The sequence below is a fragment of the Camelus dromedarius genome, chromosome 15, assembly GCF_036321535.1.
Source record: "Camelus dromedarius isolate mCamDro1 chromosome 15, mCamDro1.pat, whole genome shotgun sequence".
In the NCBI taxonomy this organism is placed as follows: Eukaryota; Metazoa; Chordata; class Mammalia; order Artiodactyla; family Camelidae; genus Camelus; species Camelus dromedarius.
In genome coordinates, this window is record NC_087450.1 from 17,140,669 (window position 1) to 17,159,840 (window position 19,172).

Sequence of the window (19,172 nt, forward strand, 5' to 3'; positions counted from 1 at the left end):
GCAATATTTGGAATTCTGATGTTCCCAGCCTGTCCTTGTTTTCTGCATCAGGAAGCAGTGAAGCACAGCAGTTACGGACAGAGGTTTTAGAGTCAAACATACTTGGGTTCTAATCTCAGCTCTGCCTCTTGGGAGCCATGTGTCCTTGGGAAAGTTACCTAACCTCCCTGAGCCTCAATTTCCTCATCTGTAAAATGGGGATAATAAAAATACCACCTTCACAGAATTATTATAGGAGTTAAATTTTTAAAATATATGTAATTCAATACCTTTCGACTTTTATGAATCACTGTACACACTAAAAGATACTCCCATCTCCTCCTGCCACAATGACCCAGCATTACCACTGGGAGTGTTATCCTCTCATGTCATCCTCCCCCATCTTCTCCTCCAGATTTGGATCTTCTTATCCACTGCTGTTGTATGTAGCCTTACGGTGGTGCTCGCCGATTCCTGTCTCTAAGCTGTGGTCTCTGGGTTTTCCCAATATTTCCAGTTCTCAGAGCCCAAGAACAGCACTGAAACAAACAGAGTGGGGAGGAAGGAACCTCCTCCTCTTCCTTCCCTGTTATGGACAGGTCTCCCAAAGCCTCACCTTGAATAGTCCCATCAATTTCTGCCTCTAACTCTCTCTCACTAGTGAGCTTAAAATCAGTCTAAGGAACTAGATGGATGCCGAAAGCCCTTCTATCTTGTTCTATTCTCCAGTTCCTTAACCTCAGCCTCCACCTGTCCCCAGACTTCCTCTCCACATTCTGTTACAAAATAAAAACTCCTTACATATGATTGTGTACATGCTAGGTGATACTGACCTGGATGTATGGTTGGTGGCAGAAGTAAGGCGTCTATGCTGAGAATAGCCAAACAATTAATGCCCTGTTTTATACATAAGTGTTTGGATAGTAATTGCACTTCATCCCACATATGACAACTCTCTTTTCCAACTTGTAATTCAATCGGCTAGTATAGAGTATAATTTTGTACACAATTCACTCTACTGGAGACAGACACTCAATTTTTTCTATTATTGACAGAACAAATCAATTCGGCAGACTGTGTCAGATATTTATTAATAGGGTTTTGGACAATGAAAAGAAATGCGGTGCTGCTCCCACCTTGCTTTCCCTGTGGGTGAGAGGAACAAAATTAATTCTCAAGTCTTAATGATCTGAATGTTTTTTGAGTCCAGTGAACTGACTCCAAGGTTGAGACTTCGAGAAAAAAGAATAGAGAAGGTAGTTCCTTTCTTTTGAATTGTCCAAATGAGCTTATATGGGTGGGATTTCAGGAAAGACTGAAATGGTTGGATTAACCACAGTGCAATCTGGCAGGACATCTGGAAATACATGTGACCAAATTCCAAGGAACAGTGAGTGTGTCCACGTATATCAGAGTGATGTCATGCCCTTTGCCCCAGAGAAAAGGGCTTTTTGTGAATGAAGTATTATGGCTGCACATTTTTTAAGTACATAGAGTCTTTTTATATTGCGAATGTTCCAATTTAATTTTGTTTATTGTGGCAAATTACATATAACATAAAATTTATCATTTTTATCACTTTAAGTATATAGTTTATTGGCAGTAAGTGCATTGTTGTGCAAACCATCACCACTCTCCATCTCCGGACATTTCTGTACCATCCTGAAGAGAAATCCTGTGTCCATTAAATAAACACCCTCAGTTCCTCCTTCCCCCAGCCACTGGCAATCGCCATTCTACTTTGTCTCTATGAATCTGACAGTTCAAGATACCTCATATAAGTGGGATTGTATAGTATTTGTTGTTTTGTGATTGGCTTATTTCACTTAGCATAATGTCCTCAAGTTCATCCGTGTTGTAGCATGTATCAGTTTCTTTCCTTTTTAAGGCTCAATAATATTCCATTGTATATATGTTTCACATTTTGTTATCCATTTTATCCATCTGTGGATGAGCACTTAGGTTAATCCTGCCTTTTGGCTACTGTGAATAATGGTGCTATGAACATGGGTATAGGGCAAGCTGAAAGGTATATTTCTTACTGAGCACTTTTCAATTATGTCAAAATACTTTGAAAATTACTTCTGCATGAAAAAATTTTTTTAAATTTAAGCATATTTTTCAGATAATGCAGTTATTATACTTAAGAAAAAATGAAATAATATATGTGATAAATCTAAAACAAATATGAAAAGTTATTGGAAAAGTTAGAAGAATTTCAAGAAATGTCATTCTATGTATCCTAATGGGTAGATGACTGTCATTAGGTCTATGAACTACACAGTTCAAAGATAGGTATCCGCTCTTGACTGCCTGTGTGATTTAATAATTCCATTTGGATTCAAAATCCAGTCAGAGAAGAGCATGGGGGAAAATTTGATCAAATTGTAGAGTTCCCTTAATGAAAGAATCTTGTATTTTCTTTTTGATATAAATTCCAGTTTTCACCTGCAACTTTTGACCTTCAGGTATAAGATGAATATAGTTTGTTCAAAAAATGTTTATTAAATCCAAACATTAATATACATTTTTTGAATGAATTAAATGTGTTTAAGGGGAGATGTACCCAGTGGAAAAAAATAAATATAGTCTGAATATATATTTAACATTAAAAGGAATATATATGTATATGTATAACTGAATCACCATGCTGTGCACGAGAAATTAGCACAACACTGTAAACGGACTATACTTCAATTTAAAAATATATATATTCAGAGCAAACACACTAAACCAGTGGTTCTCAATTGGAGAACTATGAGGCATTTGGCAATGTCTGAAGATGGTTTTGGTTGTCACGACTCCAGGGCTACTGACACCCAGTAGGTAGAAGCCAGGAAGCCGCTAAACATCCTGCATTGCCCAGGACAACCCCCACAGGAAAGACTTATGTGGCCCAGAATGTCAAATGTCAATAACGTCACTGTTGAGAAACCTGGCACTAAACAGACAAAATGCACTGAACAATTACAATCAACTCGGACAGAATGGATGTTTGAAGGTAGTGGGTCACAATGAGGCTCTATTTCCACTTCTCATAAGGAGTGCTGATTATGGGGCTCTGATGTTTCCTTTTCTCTCTCTTTCTCCTCTCCTTCACCCTTCCTTGCCTCCTTCCTTTTTATGGTGACATGAAAGAAATTTATCTACCATTTCTCCACTCGTTTTGGACTTTCAGCATTATTTCAAAGTGGTAAGAAATGTGATGGGAGGAAGGGGGTTCAGACTGGAAGTCAGGTAGCCTGGAACCAGTTCTACTACCCTGAAGTAGAAAGTACTGACTGTGTGACCACAAGGCATAGTTTTCCTGACCATCTATTTCCTCCTCTCACAAATGGGTAGGGCCACTTTTCTTCATGGGCTCTGCTCCAGCTGTGCTGGGAGTTCACTGCTGGTGTCACTTCGGATTCACTCATGCCTCATATGGACTGGTGGTGCCTGAGCTAAACATTTTTACCACTGCCACAGAAAGTGGATATAACTTTAATGCCTACCCCAAAGGGTTTGGAAGGATCTTGTACAGTAACTAAAAATACTTTCAAAGAATAACAATCATAAATGTAAGGTTCCAAGGAATGAAAGGATATTAAAATGCCAAGAACGACAATCCGAAGATCAAAATATGCACAGCCCCATCTGGGGGTTCGGATGAGGTTATTTTAAATTTGGTTTGCTTTTGAGGGGGAGGTAATTAGGTTTATTTATTTATTTTTAGAGAAGGTACTTGGTATTGAACCCAGGACCTCATGAATGATAAGCATGCACACTACCACTTGAGCTATACTGCCCCCAGCAAATGTGTTACTCTTTTTAAACTAAGCCTTTGTTTCTGCTACCATTTAATTTGGGGGAAACAAAGGCCATTATAGCCTTGAAATTTATCGCAGAGTAGTTCAAATCCTTTATTTTGGTCACAGGAGAGCAAATTATGACAGAAAAGAAAAACATCTTCTAAATAATTGGGTCATCATGGCGTGGATCCATACGAGCCCTTCTGGGACAAGATTTAATCACTTCATAAATAATCCTGTGTGCTCATTAAGCTGCAGATGCATGTTCTTGCATGCAACTCATTCCTTTCCTTGCCACCCGGACTAGATGCGTTGTCTTTGGAGTTGTCTTGGGAAACAGGTGCACTTGGTTCAGAGTCAGGCAGGTGTAAGATGTCTTAAGAGCAGTGAAATTTTATGCTTATCAATTTTGACAACCCATGCTCTAGATTAACTAACAGGGCTTTCTCTCTCTCTTAATTAACTGGTGGATCAATTAATAAAAATTACCAGGCAGGACAAGTCTCTTGCCTCCTGAAACTCTGGATAATCTGTCATAGTCTATATTTAAGGCTTGAGATGGAGTTTTATGAAACGCCAACCTGTCCTAACTTCTTTCACCAAAACCTTTTAAAATATATTTGCTTAGAATGAGCCAACGTCCTCTGATGTGGCAATAAGGAAAAATAAACATAGATGTTGAATGGATTTTCTTTTAATAATAAAGAACGTAATAAGGAACTCCCACCTTTCTGTAGTAGCTCATTTACAAGAGACCTAGTTATGGTGAAAGTGGACAATACAGGATTTGCTTCCTAAGCCTGCCTCGTGGGGCAGTGCTACTCAGGGTGGGATCCGGGGACTGTGACCAGTCAGCAAACTGTTTGTTACTTGTCCGTGACAACATAAGCACAGAAATTGAGAGGAAGCATCTAGGAATGTTCATAGCGACCTAAGCTTGTGATTGTTTTTCTAGTGCTTTATTTCCATTTCAAAAATTGTCAGTAGATGTTGGATTGGAAATGAAAAACTCTGGTCCTTCACTGCAGATAGTTTAAGAAGTGCTGTTGTAGGGAATTCTTTCAGCACTATGCTATCTTCTCCAAGGATAACTGTCCTCATAAATTTTTCTTAGGCCACAGAATAATACTATTCTGTCCTTCTGAGCTGCTCTGCTTCAAAGTGTGAAGACACACAACATCCAGCGTTTTCACCTGCAAAGCCCAGCTCTTTGATGGAGAGCCAGTTTCTGTTCCTTCTGCCCCTCTAGTCTCTTTAACCCTTTCCTGACAGGACTCATTTCCTTCCAGATCTTGGGCAGTGTCAAAAGGGCGCCCTTTGTAAGGTGTCTGGGATATGCTGGACGGGCCCCAACAGTTAGAGGAATGCTAAGGATGATCTCTTCTCTCTGGTGCCTCCACATTCCTCGGCCTCATTCCAGATGGAGTTGTGTGCTATTATCATTCTTGCATCAGCGGTGAGTCGGGTTAGCTGAGATGTGAGGGAACCGGTAACAGGAGATGAGATGACCTTCCCACAGTCCGTCATGTTGTGAAGGAAGCAGCGCTGACTTAGGCGCCCTCCTGGCGTCCCTGGTATCCTTTCAACCCGCATGCCTCTCCCCACCCTGCTAAGCACAGACAGGAGCCTCTCGAGGATCCAGGGCTCCTCTGGCAGGTGACACAGCATCTAATGGAAACTGATAGGTTTAGAGTCTCTTTGGTAGACCTATATCTGCTTTTTGGAGGAATATTTGTATATTGGGAGGGGGGAACTGGACAATTTTTTTAATTAAAACCTTTCAAACCCAGAATTAACAAATGCTAATTTTATCTTTTTTCCCAGATATTTTTCTCTTTTTTTTTTAACATTTTTTTTATTGAGTTATAGTCATTTTACAATGTTGTGTCAAATTCCAGTGTAGAGCACAATTTTTCTGTTATACATGAACATACACATATTCATTGTCGCATTTTTTTTCGCTGAGCTACCACAAGATCTTGTATATAATTCCCTGTGCTATACCATATAATCTTGTTTATCTGTTCTACACATGTCTGTAGGTATCTACACCATTTGTATTTAAAGGACTAACACATTAAGTTCTCTCCAGTCTCAATCTTCTTCCCTCCCTTCCCAGGTATATTTACTATCATGAAGTGGGCAGGTACACTTTTTGTCTCTGTTTTTATATTCTTCCTATTTTATTTATTTTAATAAACACTTACATACACTATATAGATATCTGTTGCTGCATTACAAATCACCCCAACACTTACTGGTGCAAAGTGACAACAATAATTGTGTATTATCTCTCATGGTTCTGTGGATTGACTGAGCTCAGTTGGGCGGTTCTCTCATAAAATTGCAGTCAGATGGTGGCTGGGGCTGGAGTCATCTTGGAAAGTCCTCATTCATGGATCTGGTGGCTGATGCTGGCGGTTGGCTAAGACCTCATCTAAGGCCATCAGCCAGAACACCTACACGTGGCCTCTTCGTGTGGCCTGGACTTTTTTACAACATGGTGGCTGGATTCCAGGAGTACCAGGTCAAAGTTGTATCACCTTTTATGATCTGTGTTCAGAAGCACATGGTGTTTTTTCCGCCATAGTCATAGGCCCGTCCAGATTCAAGAAGAGGGAACATAGAACCTCCCACTTTTCAACGGGAAGAATATAAATGTCACAATGTAGGATGATCATGTAGGATGGGAAATCTTATTGTGGCCAGCTTGGAAAATACAATCTATGCAAGCACTTATTCTGTGCCAGGTACTATTCTAAGTGTTTTACAAATAGTACAATCAAGATGTGGTACTATTTTGTCTGTTTTTAATCTTTTTATAAATGGCAGCATATGTTATATATCATTCTGTAACTTTTTTTTTGCTCCACTTTATAGTTTTGAGCTCTACTTAGCTGATACATGAGGGCTAATTCATTTCTTTGAATTGCTATTTTGTATTGCATGGTAGGACTACATCACAATTTATTCATTCCTTGTGTCCATTTATCTTCTTTTTTTAAGTTTTGCATATAATACTGTTTGACTTTTTTAATTATTATTTTTTTATTAAAGTGTAGTTGATTTACAAAGTTAGCTTCAGGTGTACAGCAAAATGATTCATTTATACATGTACTTTTTTCTCCAGATCCTTTTCCATTATAGCTTATTATAAGAAATTGAATCTAGTGCCCTGTGCTATGCAGTAGGTCCTTGTTGTTTATTTTATATATAGTAATGTGTATCTGTTAATCCCAAACTCCTAATTTATCCCTCCCCCTATTTCCCCTTTGGTAGCCATAGTTTGTTTTCTTTGTCCGTGAGTCTATTTCTGGTTTGTAAATAAAATCTGTATAATTTTTTTAGACTCCACATATAAGTGGTATCATATGATACTTGTCCTTCTGTGTCTGACTTACTTCACTTAGTATGATAATCTCTAGGTCCATCCATGTTGCTGCAAATGGCATTATTTCTTTTTTTTTAATAGCTGAGTAATATCCCATTGGTCTTACATACAGTGAGGAATGTCCAGGCTGGTGAAAATTATGCAAACATATTTGCAAGATATGCAAAATTTGCAAACATTTGCAAGAAGGGGGGAGGGTACAGCTCAAGTGGTAGAGCACACGCACAGCATGCACAAAGTCCTGGGTTCAATCCCCAGTACCTCCTCCAAATAGAAATAAATAAACCCAATGACCTCCCCCTCATAAAACAAAACAAACAAACAAACAAAGAAATAACTAAAGAAAATGAGGCTGCTTGGTCAGAAAAACCGGAAGACCAAAAAGGGTTATGATGACAGTCCTCAATACGTAGGAAAAGCAGTCACATGGAAGAGAACTTGAGTTATTATTTGTCACTCCAGAGAACAGATTTACTTACTGACTCCATTTCCCAGACATGGTCAAGCAGAAGCAAATGGCCAGCTTTCCAGATGCAGTGGGGCACTGGGAACCTGGAGGTCTAAGGATGGACTTTGCAGGTCCAGTGAGGCCCCTGGAGATGTTGGCAAACTGTTAGTGAAAGTGCTGGATCTTTGGAAACAGAGTTCCTAGCTTTTTTGTCACAAAATCCATAACTCCAATCTAATCATGAGAAAACATCAGACAAATCCCAAATGGAGGGGAATTCTACAAAATACTTCACCAGTACATTCAAAAGTGTCAAGTTCATGAAAAACAGGAAGGGACTAAGAAGCTGTCATAAATGGGAGGAAATATGATGAGTAAATGGCATGTGGTATCCTTAATTAGATTCTGGAACAGAACTTAGATGTTAGTGGAAGAACTGTAAAATCCAAATAAAATCTGTTGCTTAGTATTGTACCAACGTTAATTTCTTAGCTTTGATAAATGTGCAGTTATCAGATTCAATGTTAACATTAGGGAAGGCTCAGTGAAAGGTGTATGGGAACTCTCTGTACCATCTTTGGGTTTTCTATAAATTTAAAATTATGTCAAGACAAAAGTTAAAGAATATAATTTCAATGAAAAAAAAAGTATGGAAGCACAGAGAGGTTAATTGATTTCTTAGGATCACATAACAGATAGTGGTTTATCTGAAATTAGAACTCAAGTCTCTAGACCCAAACCCAGAATCATTTATCCTAAAGTGAATCTCCAATAGGCCACCCTAACCGTGGGGTCCGTAATTCTCCTGCTGATCCTGGTGGATATATTTATGAATTAAACTTCTTTTGAACTTGCTGAGTAGGAACCAAATAAGATTCTTCCAACTACAGTCTTGCAACACTGCAAAGCCACTCTCCCATTCTCAGAGGCAACCATTTAAAACTTCCTCCACTCCTGTCTTCTGACCCTATCACCTTCTTCCTCGCACCCTCTGGTGGTCCAATCTACTTGGCAGCAGGAACAGAAGCCATCAGAGAACTTCCTCAACTTCCTATGACCCAACCTACACACCAACATGCCTCTCTCCATCCCTAGCATTCCACCAAAAGAAGTCTTCCCCATCATTGTGCCCTTCACCTATACCCTGGACTTTCCTACTGCTACCATTTCAGGGAGTACCTTTACCTATCCATAAACCTCTCCCCAACTTCCCCATCTCTACCTGTCTATTGACATCTTCAAACATAGTTTCTTATCTTCAATCTTAAGAAAGTATTTCCTCTTTAAACAACGATACTTCAATAAAAAAAAATCCTCGATAGTACATTCACCTTAGACATCTGTCTTGCCCTTCACAGCTAGAGTTCCTGAAAAAGTTCTCTCTCCACCTCCCACTTCACTGTTCTTTTTCTGTTTGATTCCTCTGAGCTTTTGACACTATGAAGCAGACCATTCTTTTTTTTTTTAAATTGAGATATAATTCACCCACTTAAAGTGTACCAGGTGATGGTTTTTAGTATATTAACAGATATGAACAACCATTACCACAGTCAGCTTTTCATCACCACACAAGGAAACCCAGGATCCCTTAGCTGTCATTCCCCTTTCTCCCTATCCTCCACCCCCATCCCTAGGCAATCATTAATCTACTTTCTCTCTCTTTAGATTTGCCTCTTCTGGACTTTCATATGAATGGAATCACATAATATGTGGACTTTTGTAACTGGCTTCCCTCTCTTAGCATGATGGTTTCAGGATTCATGCAAGTTATAGCATGTATCAGTACTTCATTCCTTTTTATTGATGAATACTATTCCATTGTATAGATATACCACATTTCACTTATCCATTCATTAGTTGATTGGCATTTGGGTTATGTACACTTTTTAGCTATTATGAATAATGCTGCTATAAACATTTGTGTACAAGTTTTTGTGTGGGCATATGTTTTCATTTCTCCTAGGAGTGGAGTATCTGGGTCATAAGGTAACCCTATGTTTAATCATTTGAAGAACTACCAAGCTGTCTTCCTAAGCAGTCACACCATTTTACATTCCCATCAGCACTTTATGAGAGTTCTGATTTTGCCACATCCTTGTCAACACCTGCTATTATCTGACTCTTCGATCTAGCCATCCTAGTGGGTGTGAAGTGGTTTCCATCGTGACACACCATTATTCTTGAATATAAATGATTACCTTGGCTTCCATGAAGCTGCACTCTTAGGATCAAAGTATAATTTTCAAAAAAAGCTGAAAAACATGACTGTTACACCAATCTAAAATGAAAATATGTGAAAATGTAATCAGTTCATCGATTAATGAGGAAATCAGTAAGACGGTAGAGCTAGCTCAAAGAGTATTTTGAGAAACTAGAGTTATAAAATCCTTTAAAAAATAATTTTAGAATAACATTACCAGGTTAGAGACAAAGTTGGTTAATGTCCTACAGGGTAAGAACCCATAACTTTTGAGGTTACCAGGTGGTATGCTGGAGCGCTGTCATACCAGCTGATTGTTAAATACTCAGATGCTTTGTAAGCAAGTCCCTTTCCCTCAGGCAGTTTACCAGCATACTATTTCCACTAGAAATAAATTATTTGAATCTCTACCAGACACAACTTAAGATGTTAGTAAGAACTTTTACAGAGTCTCAGTCCTTAATTCATAACAAAGAGCAAAGCCAAACATGGTCCATTCTCTTAAAAAATGGCATCTTCCTTGGGTGGGCTGGTTACACAGTGCTTCACCTTAACACTGAAAGAACATGCAGTCACCCTTGTCACCTCATTTCCAAGTTTTGAACAATTTTTTTAATGCTAATTTTCCTCCAACCTCTCTAGCGCCTCCTTTTTCATCTCCTTTGTGGGCTTCTTTTCCTCTTAATTACCTTCCCTTAAATAATGGTGTTCATCAAGGCTTTATTTTCAGGGATTGTTCTGGGGTCTCTCTGTTTTCAGTCCTCTCAGTCTTCCCACTTTGCTGCCTAATTAACTACCACTCATCTTTTAACATGTCTCTGTCAAAAAAGCCTTCCTGACTCCCCTCTTTGAGAGCACTTACCACAGTTCTTATAAACAATTTATTGTGTAATTAATTATTTAATGTCTGTCTCTCCCACTAGACCATAAGCACCATGACAGCAGGGAACATGACTGTCCTTTTTACTTCTGAAATCCTCAGAGCTTAAATAACTATTTGTTGAATAAATGAATGAATGAGTGAGTGCACGAATGGAGAAATAAACAGATGGTAGATGGTGATTTCGTCATTCCCTTCCATGGCCTCAGTTTTCAGTATATTAGTGATTTAAAAATGTATCTTGCCAACTCTCTTTCTCTTTTGAAACTGAATTATAAAATGATATTCAGGGCAGATCTCTTGTTATATTTAAACACAAAGTGCTAGAACATCAGAATTCCATGTAGATATTTTTGAAAATGCCAAGTGTCAACCAAGGGGGCAGACAATTCAGCGATTGCTTGATCTAGGAAATAGCACTTGATTGCTCACAAAATGGTGGGAGACGATTCTCCACGAGTCGCTCGTGTTTCTTTATGTCTCGTGAGCAGAGGCACCAACAGACTTTGGTTCTGAATTATCTTTTCAAGGATGGCGTAGCCTGGGAAGATGGAAATAGGCTCTCCCTCCAGAGCAGAAGGTTTGTTTGCTGTGTGGTGTAATAAAGATAATGTCTCCCTCTGGGGCAAAGCTTGGGCAATGGGTTTGCTCGCTGCCCACCATACAAAATTGGAGTTTCCTAAGCGTGAGGCTCCTCTCCTGGAATGCAGTCCAGGGATGTGCAGGCATCACCTGGCCCTTGCTCTGTCACATAAAGGAACTGGACTCAGAGGACTGATGCAAGAAAGTGATAGTTCTCTGGCTACTGCTCTTGCTTTGAGTGATAAACTGTCCTTTGTTACCAACCCAGAAGATTTGTCTTTGGTCAGCCTCCACAGAACCGTGGCAGAACTTGTTAGCTTGCAGGTAGGATTAAAGTCTCCAGTCCTTCACAGGTCTTGACACAAAGTGGCTATTTATAAACATATTAATTGTCCGATGAACAGGAAGAAATGGCTTAAACATTTTATATCCTAATATAATTGATGGTCACTTACTTCATAGGGTTTTAGTTATGTCTTACAAGACTGATCAGAAGTTTGGGGTTGATGTGTAACTGATTGTACTCTTTCCTCTTTAAATAATATCATATAGGCTACCAGCTGGGGCTTTTACACAGCTTCTACTTTTCAGAAGAGCTTTTCTCATAGTGAGTGGGAGATGCCTGTGCATTTCTCCATATTTCCAGGTATGTGGTTTTGGAAGTACCTTCACTCATTCTCTCCAGTGTAAGCTTAGCATTGCCAACAACTACCTCAAAGGCAAGAGCCATGCATGTTATTCTTTTGAACCCCTCTCCTCCTTCTTATAAGGCTTGGCAAAAGCTTCTGTCCAAATAGTATCACTATTACAATATGGTAGATTGTACTTTCCAAAGATTGCTGCTGTGGTATCTGTCACCCCATCCCCTTGCTCTTGTGCAATGTGACCTTGTCCCTCCCTCATCAAGAGACGGAATCTAGGGGAAGGGTGTAGCTCAGTGGTAGAGTGCATGCCTAGCATGCATGAGGTCCTGGGTTCAATCCCCAGTACCTCCATCAAAAATAAATAAATAAATAAACAAACCTAATTACCCCTCCCCAAGCAAACAAAGAGATGGAATCTATTTCTCCATCTCCTTGAGTCTGGGAAGGCCCTGTGACATCCCTGACCAATAGAAAATGGCAGCAGTAACACTGAGAAGTTCCAGTTATAGTCCTTTACTGGCCAAACAGCTTCTACTCCTGTCTCTGGGCTGCTTTGTCTCATAATTCAGCCTTTATGTTGTGAGAAGCCCAGGCCATGTGGAGAAGCCTCAACTGTGTTCCTGACCCACTTTCAAAATCATCTGCCAGCCAGTTAAGTGAGCCATCTTGGTTGTCTAACCCAGTTCAGCCCTCAAATGACTGAGGTCCTAGGTGACCTACAGCTGCAGTTGCATCAGAGACACCAAGCAAGAACTGATGATCTGAACCCAGTCAACCCACAAAACCACAAAAGATAATAATATATTGTTGTTTGGGGTAGCTTATTGCACAGCTGTAGAGAACTAGAACAAAGAGACTCCTGAAATAAAGAATTTCACTTGACCGTGTAGTTCTAAACCCATCCTCCATTGCTTAGAATACTCAAAAAGAGGAAGCAGGTTTTACTTAGGAATTAGCATAGCATTTGGTACCTAGCAGACCTTTTTGAAGTATTTTTATGAATTAATGAATGATTGGATATAAAACGAGAATCACTGTAAAGCAGAGGTCTTAATCCCAGATTTTAAAAAATGTTGATTTGCTCACTCATAAATGGAACACTTGGGAATTACTCTCCTTCCTTAAGTGAAATTTATCTGGCTTCTTGGGCATCACCAGATCTCCAGACCAGTATCAAGACAACCTATTTGATCACAAGTTTGAGTTCATGTGGGAGGATACTCTAGAACTGGTTTTGCTCTTATTGGGCAACAGTTTGAATCAGATACTGTTTTGGTAGCCTGGCCTGGAGGCTCATTCGCCACACTTTTTAAAACTTTGAGAATGTTAGATCAAGATTCTGGAGATACAATCTTCAGATCTAAGAGCATTCAGTGTTGTCTTAAAAAAAAAAGTTCATTCTGAAGCATAGCAGTGGATAGCAATCTCCTCCTCACCCCCTAGCCAGTTAACTTACTGTGTGCCTCTGTCCTCTCAATCCTTATGCTCCAGCCTTGCTGATCTTTCAGCAAGCCCTCAAATACCATATTCCTTCTCACCGCAGGACGTTTGCACATGTTATCTCATTCTCCCACCCATACCTCTCCATTTCTTCATCTAGCCAAACTCATCATTTTGCCTCAGTTCAAACACAAGTTCTTCAAATATACTTTCTCTGACCTCTGCAGAGTAGGTGAGGTGCCCCACTACATGCTCCCATAGCACCTTATATTTGTCCATCACAACATATTTTGCAATTATAATTATATATCCTTAATTCTGTAATTATTTCTCCTAACGTGCTTATTTTTCACATGCTTATAAGACCATCCACATAGCTTACTCTATACATTAACATAACTTTAATATTCTCTTGCTGTCCTCAACATAATTTTACTATTTCAGCAAACTCTTGACTGGGAAAATAAAAGTTACAAATGACTTTATTGTTGATTCCAGGACTTTCTTGAAAGACTCATCAACTCTTCAGATTAAAGCATCAAATGACAATTTATACTCCAAGACTCTTTGAGCCCATTGCCTCAATTTCTGAGTCTATCAATCCTAAAATATTTTTTCATGATCTCTACCCAGTGCTAACCAAGACCTCTTTCTCCTCTCAGTCAAAGACCCACCTTAAATTAGACTTTTAAAATTCAATAAATAGCCCAATTTTCCCTTATCCATCTGTAAGATGCTACAAAGGCTGTCTATGTAGTGCTCTCCCTTACTTTGGTAAGCAATTAAAATGAGTTTTGTCATAGTAACTCGTTGCCTTGGTGATATTTTGGGGGAGGCATTTTTGATGCTAACAACCAATCAATGTGCATGTTTAATGTGATTTTTTTTCCTTGAAAAGCTGTTATTAAATCCATGGTGGAAATCAGTCATGCCTTAGCTTTGAGGAAATGCAGTAGTTGACTGATAAATCTCTCATGAGAATTTTCATTCTTCATAAGGGTATAGACCTGGTCAGTTTTGTTCATTGGTTTATCTCTGTGTCAGAGCAGAACAGGTGCTTCATATATTAAATAAATGAGTGGATCACAGAGTAGATGACAGAACAAGATGGATTTCATGGTGTGCAAGGGCAACTCTTACTGATAAGACTTCCTGGCTGAGACTCCTGTGGCAAAGTGGCTCAGAAATGATAACTCCACTTTCTCACCCTTTCACTGTCACCCAATTCCATAAAACATCGTACAACCATACAGGGTTTTACATGGAACTCTGATAGTGACCTCATTTGTCCTATAGCTGCTTATCTGCTAGATCATGATTTTGATCTGCCCAGCCTACTTCTGTAATATCACCATTAGGTAAAACAGAGGTTGTCCATAAAGATTGCCATTGTTTGAGAAGTGAGTAAAAATGAGGTCCTCGTACATAATATGTCAGGGTGGCTTGACTGATTGAAGAATGAAGGGAAGCAGAATATGCCACCTCAAAATATGCCACTTTGGCATGTGGATTTTCAGCTGAAGGCAATTGAGAAGAAGCAGATATAAGAAAACGTCTCTGCCCTCCCGTATTTGCCTAAAAGCAGGACATATATTTGTAAAGATGTGCCCCTCTCTCCTCTCTGTTTAGAAGGGCAGAAGTTAATCATCAGATACAACTCTAGACCCTTATCAGCCCAAAGATGACACCAGAGAAATCTCCATAACAAACCTTACTCACTAGTCTTTATCCTCCATTAATTCCCCCATATATATACACCTTCCCACAATTTCCACTGCTAGAAACTCAAAGCCCTTTTCCTTCCTCTTGTCATGTCTCTAAAAATTCATTATTCTTTTGTGAAAATGCTTCATAAACCCGTTCTAACCACCCCTGCGAGTTACTCATCTCTGCGTGCTCCCATGTGTACATAGAACATACACGTTAACAAACTTCTATTTGTTTTCTTCTGTTAATCTTTCATCAGTTTAACTTACAGGGAACTAGCCAATGAACCTAAAGTGAATAGAGGAAACAGATTTGTTTTTCCTCCTGTGAGAGCATCAGCTATGATCCTGAGCAGGAGGTGATGGTGCTGTGCCCATCGGTGGTGCCATGGCCGTAAGCAGAGCCATTATGGAGATCTGTCAGTCAATGGTGTGGTCAAGAGAAGCTTATCACTGTTATATATATATATGATATATATATATCATATATATATCAGAAGTGATCAGAGGACCATGACTTGCTTTTCTATAGAGATAATCTAGAAACTTCACTCACTATGCATTTACTCAGCACTGAAAACAGCTTAGGCACTGTGTACAGTGATTGGAGAGAGATGAATATTTTTTAAAAGGCACATTGAAAGCCTTTGCCCTGAATATATTCCCTGATGGAGAAAAATGATCAACACCTCTGTGTTCAATAGAATTGACCATTTGTTAAAATATTTGTTGTTGATGTTACAAATGAGTCAGACACTAGATATTTATAGATGATCTATTATGGCTGAGCCCTGGAGACACAAAGAAGTTTACAATCCTCAAGAAGCACACACGGAAGGGTAACTAACAAAATTCCCAGGCCAACAGAGTTGTGAGGGGCTCAGTGGTGTTGGTGGTGGAAGTTCAGAAGAGAGAGGGATTATTTCCCACTGGGTGGGCAAGAGGGATTTCATGGAGAGAAAGGGAATTTAAACTGCATCTTTAGAATGGGCAAGACTTGGCGGAATGAGGAAAGGAGGTGCAGCTCAGAGCGAGATACCAGGGAGGGAGACAAGGGCAGAGGGAGCTGACATTTTTGAGGTTTCCCCAGGGCAGGCACTTTCACAAACATGGCCTTCATTTAATCATCCTCCAAAATGTAGAGGACAGTGATGGCAATGAGGTCTTTGCTCCCAAGGACACAAGCATTACACTTAAAGCAATTAGAAAACAATAGAAGCTATTAGGGAAAAAATACTGGACTGAATATAATCAAACGTGGTTCAGCTCTTGTTCACTGGGAGAGATTAGGTCTTAGTAACTTAACCAAAAGCCCACCTGATTGAGATCAGGTAGGTACCTGAGAGCTAGGGACAGTCAGGCTGTTGGAGGTACGTTCTATTGGAGGTCCAGGTTAACTAGCTGAGCCCTTTGTCCCCTGGGCCTGGGGTATCTGAAATGGTTTTGAGACCTATTTAGGGAATTTTCAATCTGATTTTATTTGACATTTTATTCCGTGGCCTGCCCTGCTGATGCTAAACACTGTGGTGGCCTTGGTGGCACCCTGACCTCATAAAATTTTGCAAACTGGAGACAACTCCACAGGAGGTGAAAGTCAGGGAACTAGGTGTTCAGACAGTGTTCTCTTCAGAGGGTTGAAGGCCTGGAGGTTGGTATCTATGGCAGCCAGAGTATGTGTAGCCAGTCCCTTCCTTTGCCCTTTCTTCCTGCTGACCATGCTGGGGGGGGATGGAGTTTCTTATCTGTTTGGCTTCAACGCATTGTTCCTGTCTCTGGGAAGATGGACTGAGCTTTATTTGTTTTATATGAGGATAAAGTAAAAAGATTTAAACAATCCTAGAGCTTACTAATAGGCCAATGCTTTCCTGAGGACCCAATCAATGAATATGTTGGATGTTTATTAGGTATAAGGTACTGTGCTCAGTGCCGTTGGGAAGGGATACAGTTTGTAGGTGTGGTCCCCGCCCTCGTGGAGCTCACAGTCTAGCTAGAAAAATAAAAGATATACATAAAATATTACAACTAATGGTACATAGTGCTGCCTGGTAGAACTTTCCACAATGATGGAAATATTCTATAATGTGCATTGTCTAATACAGTAGGCACTAGCCATATGTGGCTGTTGAAATGTGGATAGTACAACTGAGGAATTGAATTGAATTTGTAACTTAATTTTTGAGTATTTTAAATAGCCATCTATGGATCATGGCTTCTGAATTGGGCAGCTTTGTATGAGGCATTACATGAGTGCTAAAAAAAGAATGAGCTGAGGTAAACAAGAGGATGAAGATTGCTCACTTCAGGTGGATGTGGACAGGGATGGCTTCCAGGAAGGGGTGTGATTATAGGTGGGTTCTAGGAATATGTAGGATTCTGGTAGCAGAATGAGTGGAAGACGGTACTAGATTCTGGGAATTTTCAGAGCACTGCTGGGGGTACTGGAGAGTAAAAATGGAACAGAGTAGAGTCCTCTTCTGGTTTCATCTCATCTCTTGTGTTAAAAAGATGGTTGGGTTTGATGAGGCAATTCTCTCTTTTTGGTGCCCTCAGATGCTTCTTTTCCAGGGGACTCAGCAAATAAACTTAAGGGCAATGGGAAGAGCGCTAGAATGGGAGTTGGCGCAGATGGGTTCTACTCCTCCTGTGTCATTAACATTTCTCTACACTAATAATGAAATAACAGAAAGAGAAACTAAAAAAAAAAAAAATTCCATTTATAACCACATCAAAACAAAACAAAAACAAACCTGGGAATAAATGACCAAGGAGGTGAAAGACTCTGAAAACTAAAAACATTGATGAAGGAAACTGAAGATGATTCAAAGAAATGGAAAGATATCCTGTGCTCTTGGATTGGAAGACTTGTGGTTATCAAAGGGGAAAGGGGAGGAGGGGAGGAGACAAATTAGGGATGTGGGATTAACAGATACAAACATACCTATGTATAAAATAGGTAAGCAACAAGAATATACTGTACAGCACAGGGAGCTATACCCATTATCTTGTAATAACCTATAATGTAATATAATCTGCAAAAATACTGAATTGGTATGTTTTACACCTGAAACTAAGACAATATTATAAATCAGCTAGGGGGTGCTTATAGCTCAGTGGTAAAATAAAGCGCATGCTTAGCATGCAGGAGGTCCTGGGTTCAGTCCCCAGTATCTCCATTAAGAAAAAAGATAACAACACCACAATTTGAGAGGCAAAAGCAGAGTAAAGGTAGCTACCTGCCCCCAGGAAGTCACAGCCTGTTAGAAGTCACAGAAGACAAAACTATTTAATAAACAAACAAACAATTAAAAAAAAGTTTGTCTTCCGGACAAGTGCCAATTAACAAATCCAGATGGTCTAGTCACACGAACCAACCCCCTTCACACCCCTCAAGTCCTTTTCCTTAGCACAGTTCAGCTTTCAAAAAGCCTATCTTTTGTTTCAGCAACTGTTGAGTTCAGCTCCCACTGGGCCCTCTTTAGTTATTACTGAATAAAGTCTATCCTACCACTTTAACTAGTGTCTGGTTTGGTCTATCTTTGGCAGTCTTCTGTTTTTTGTGCTGATTCAGAAGGAGGACAATTTCTGGTAGTTCCAGTCCTGCCACAGCAACACAGCTTTAGCTCTGACTTCGAACCACATAGCACTGCCTGTCTTCCTCCTCCTCTTCCCCTCTTCTCTGACTTGGATGGGGCCTTGTTCCTAGGCTGGCAGGTAAACTGGCTATTTCTGGGGCACTTTTAGCCTCTCCCTTCCCTTCACACCTTTAGATTCTCTCTCTCCCTCTCTGGAACCGCCCCTCCTTTCCATTCTAGGTGCAACTCCCCTAGGTCAGAACACATCATTTCTTGCCTAAATGAATCTAATTACCTTTTAACTAATCTCCCTACTTCCAGTCTCATCAGAACTCCAAAGTGCTCCTTTTAGCATACTGAGCTGATCACCTCACTTTCCTTGGAAACTTCCGTGGCTCCCTACTGCCTAGGGAATAAAGTTGAATCTCCTTAGCAGGTATGTGGAGCGCCACATTATCTCACCTTAACCTAAATGTCTCCCACCTCATTTCCCGTGGAACCTGTGATCACCATTCCTTAAACATAAGTGTATCTGCACA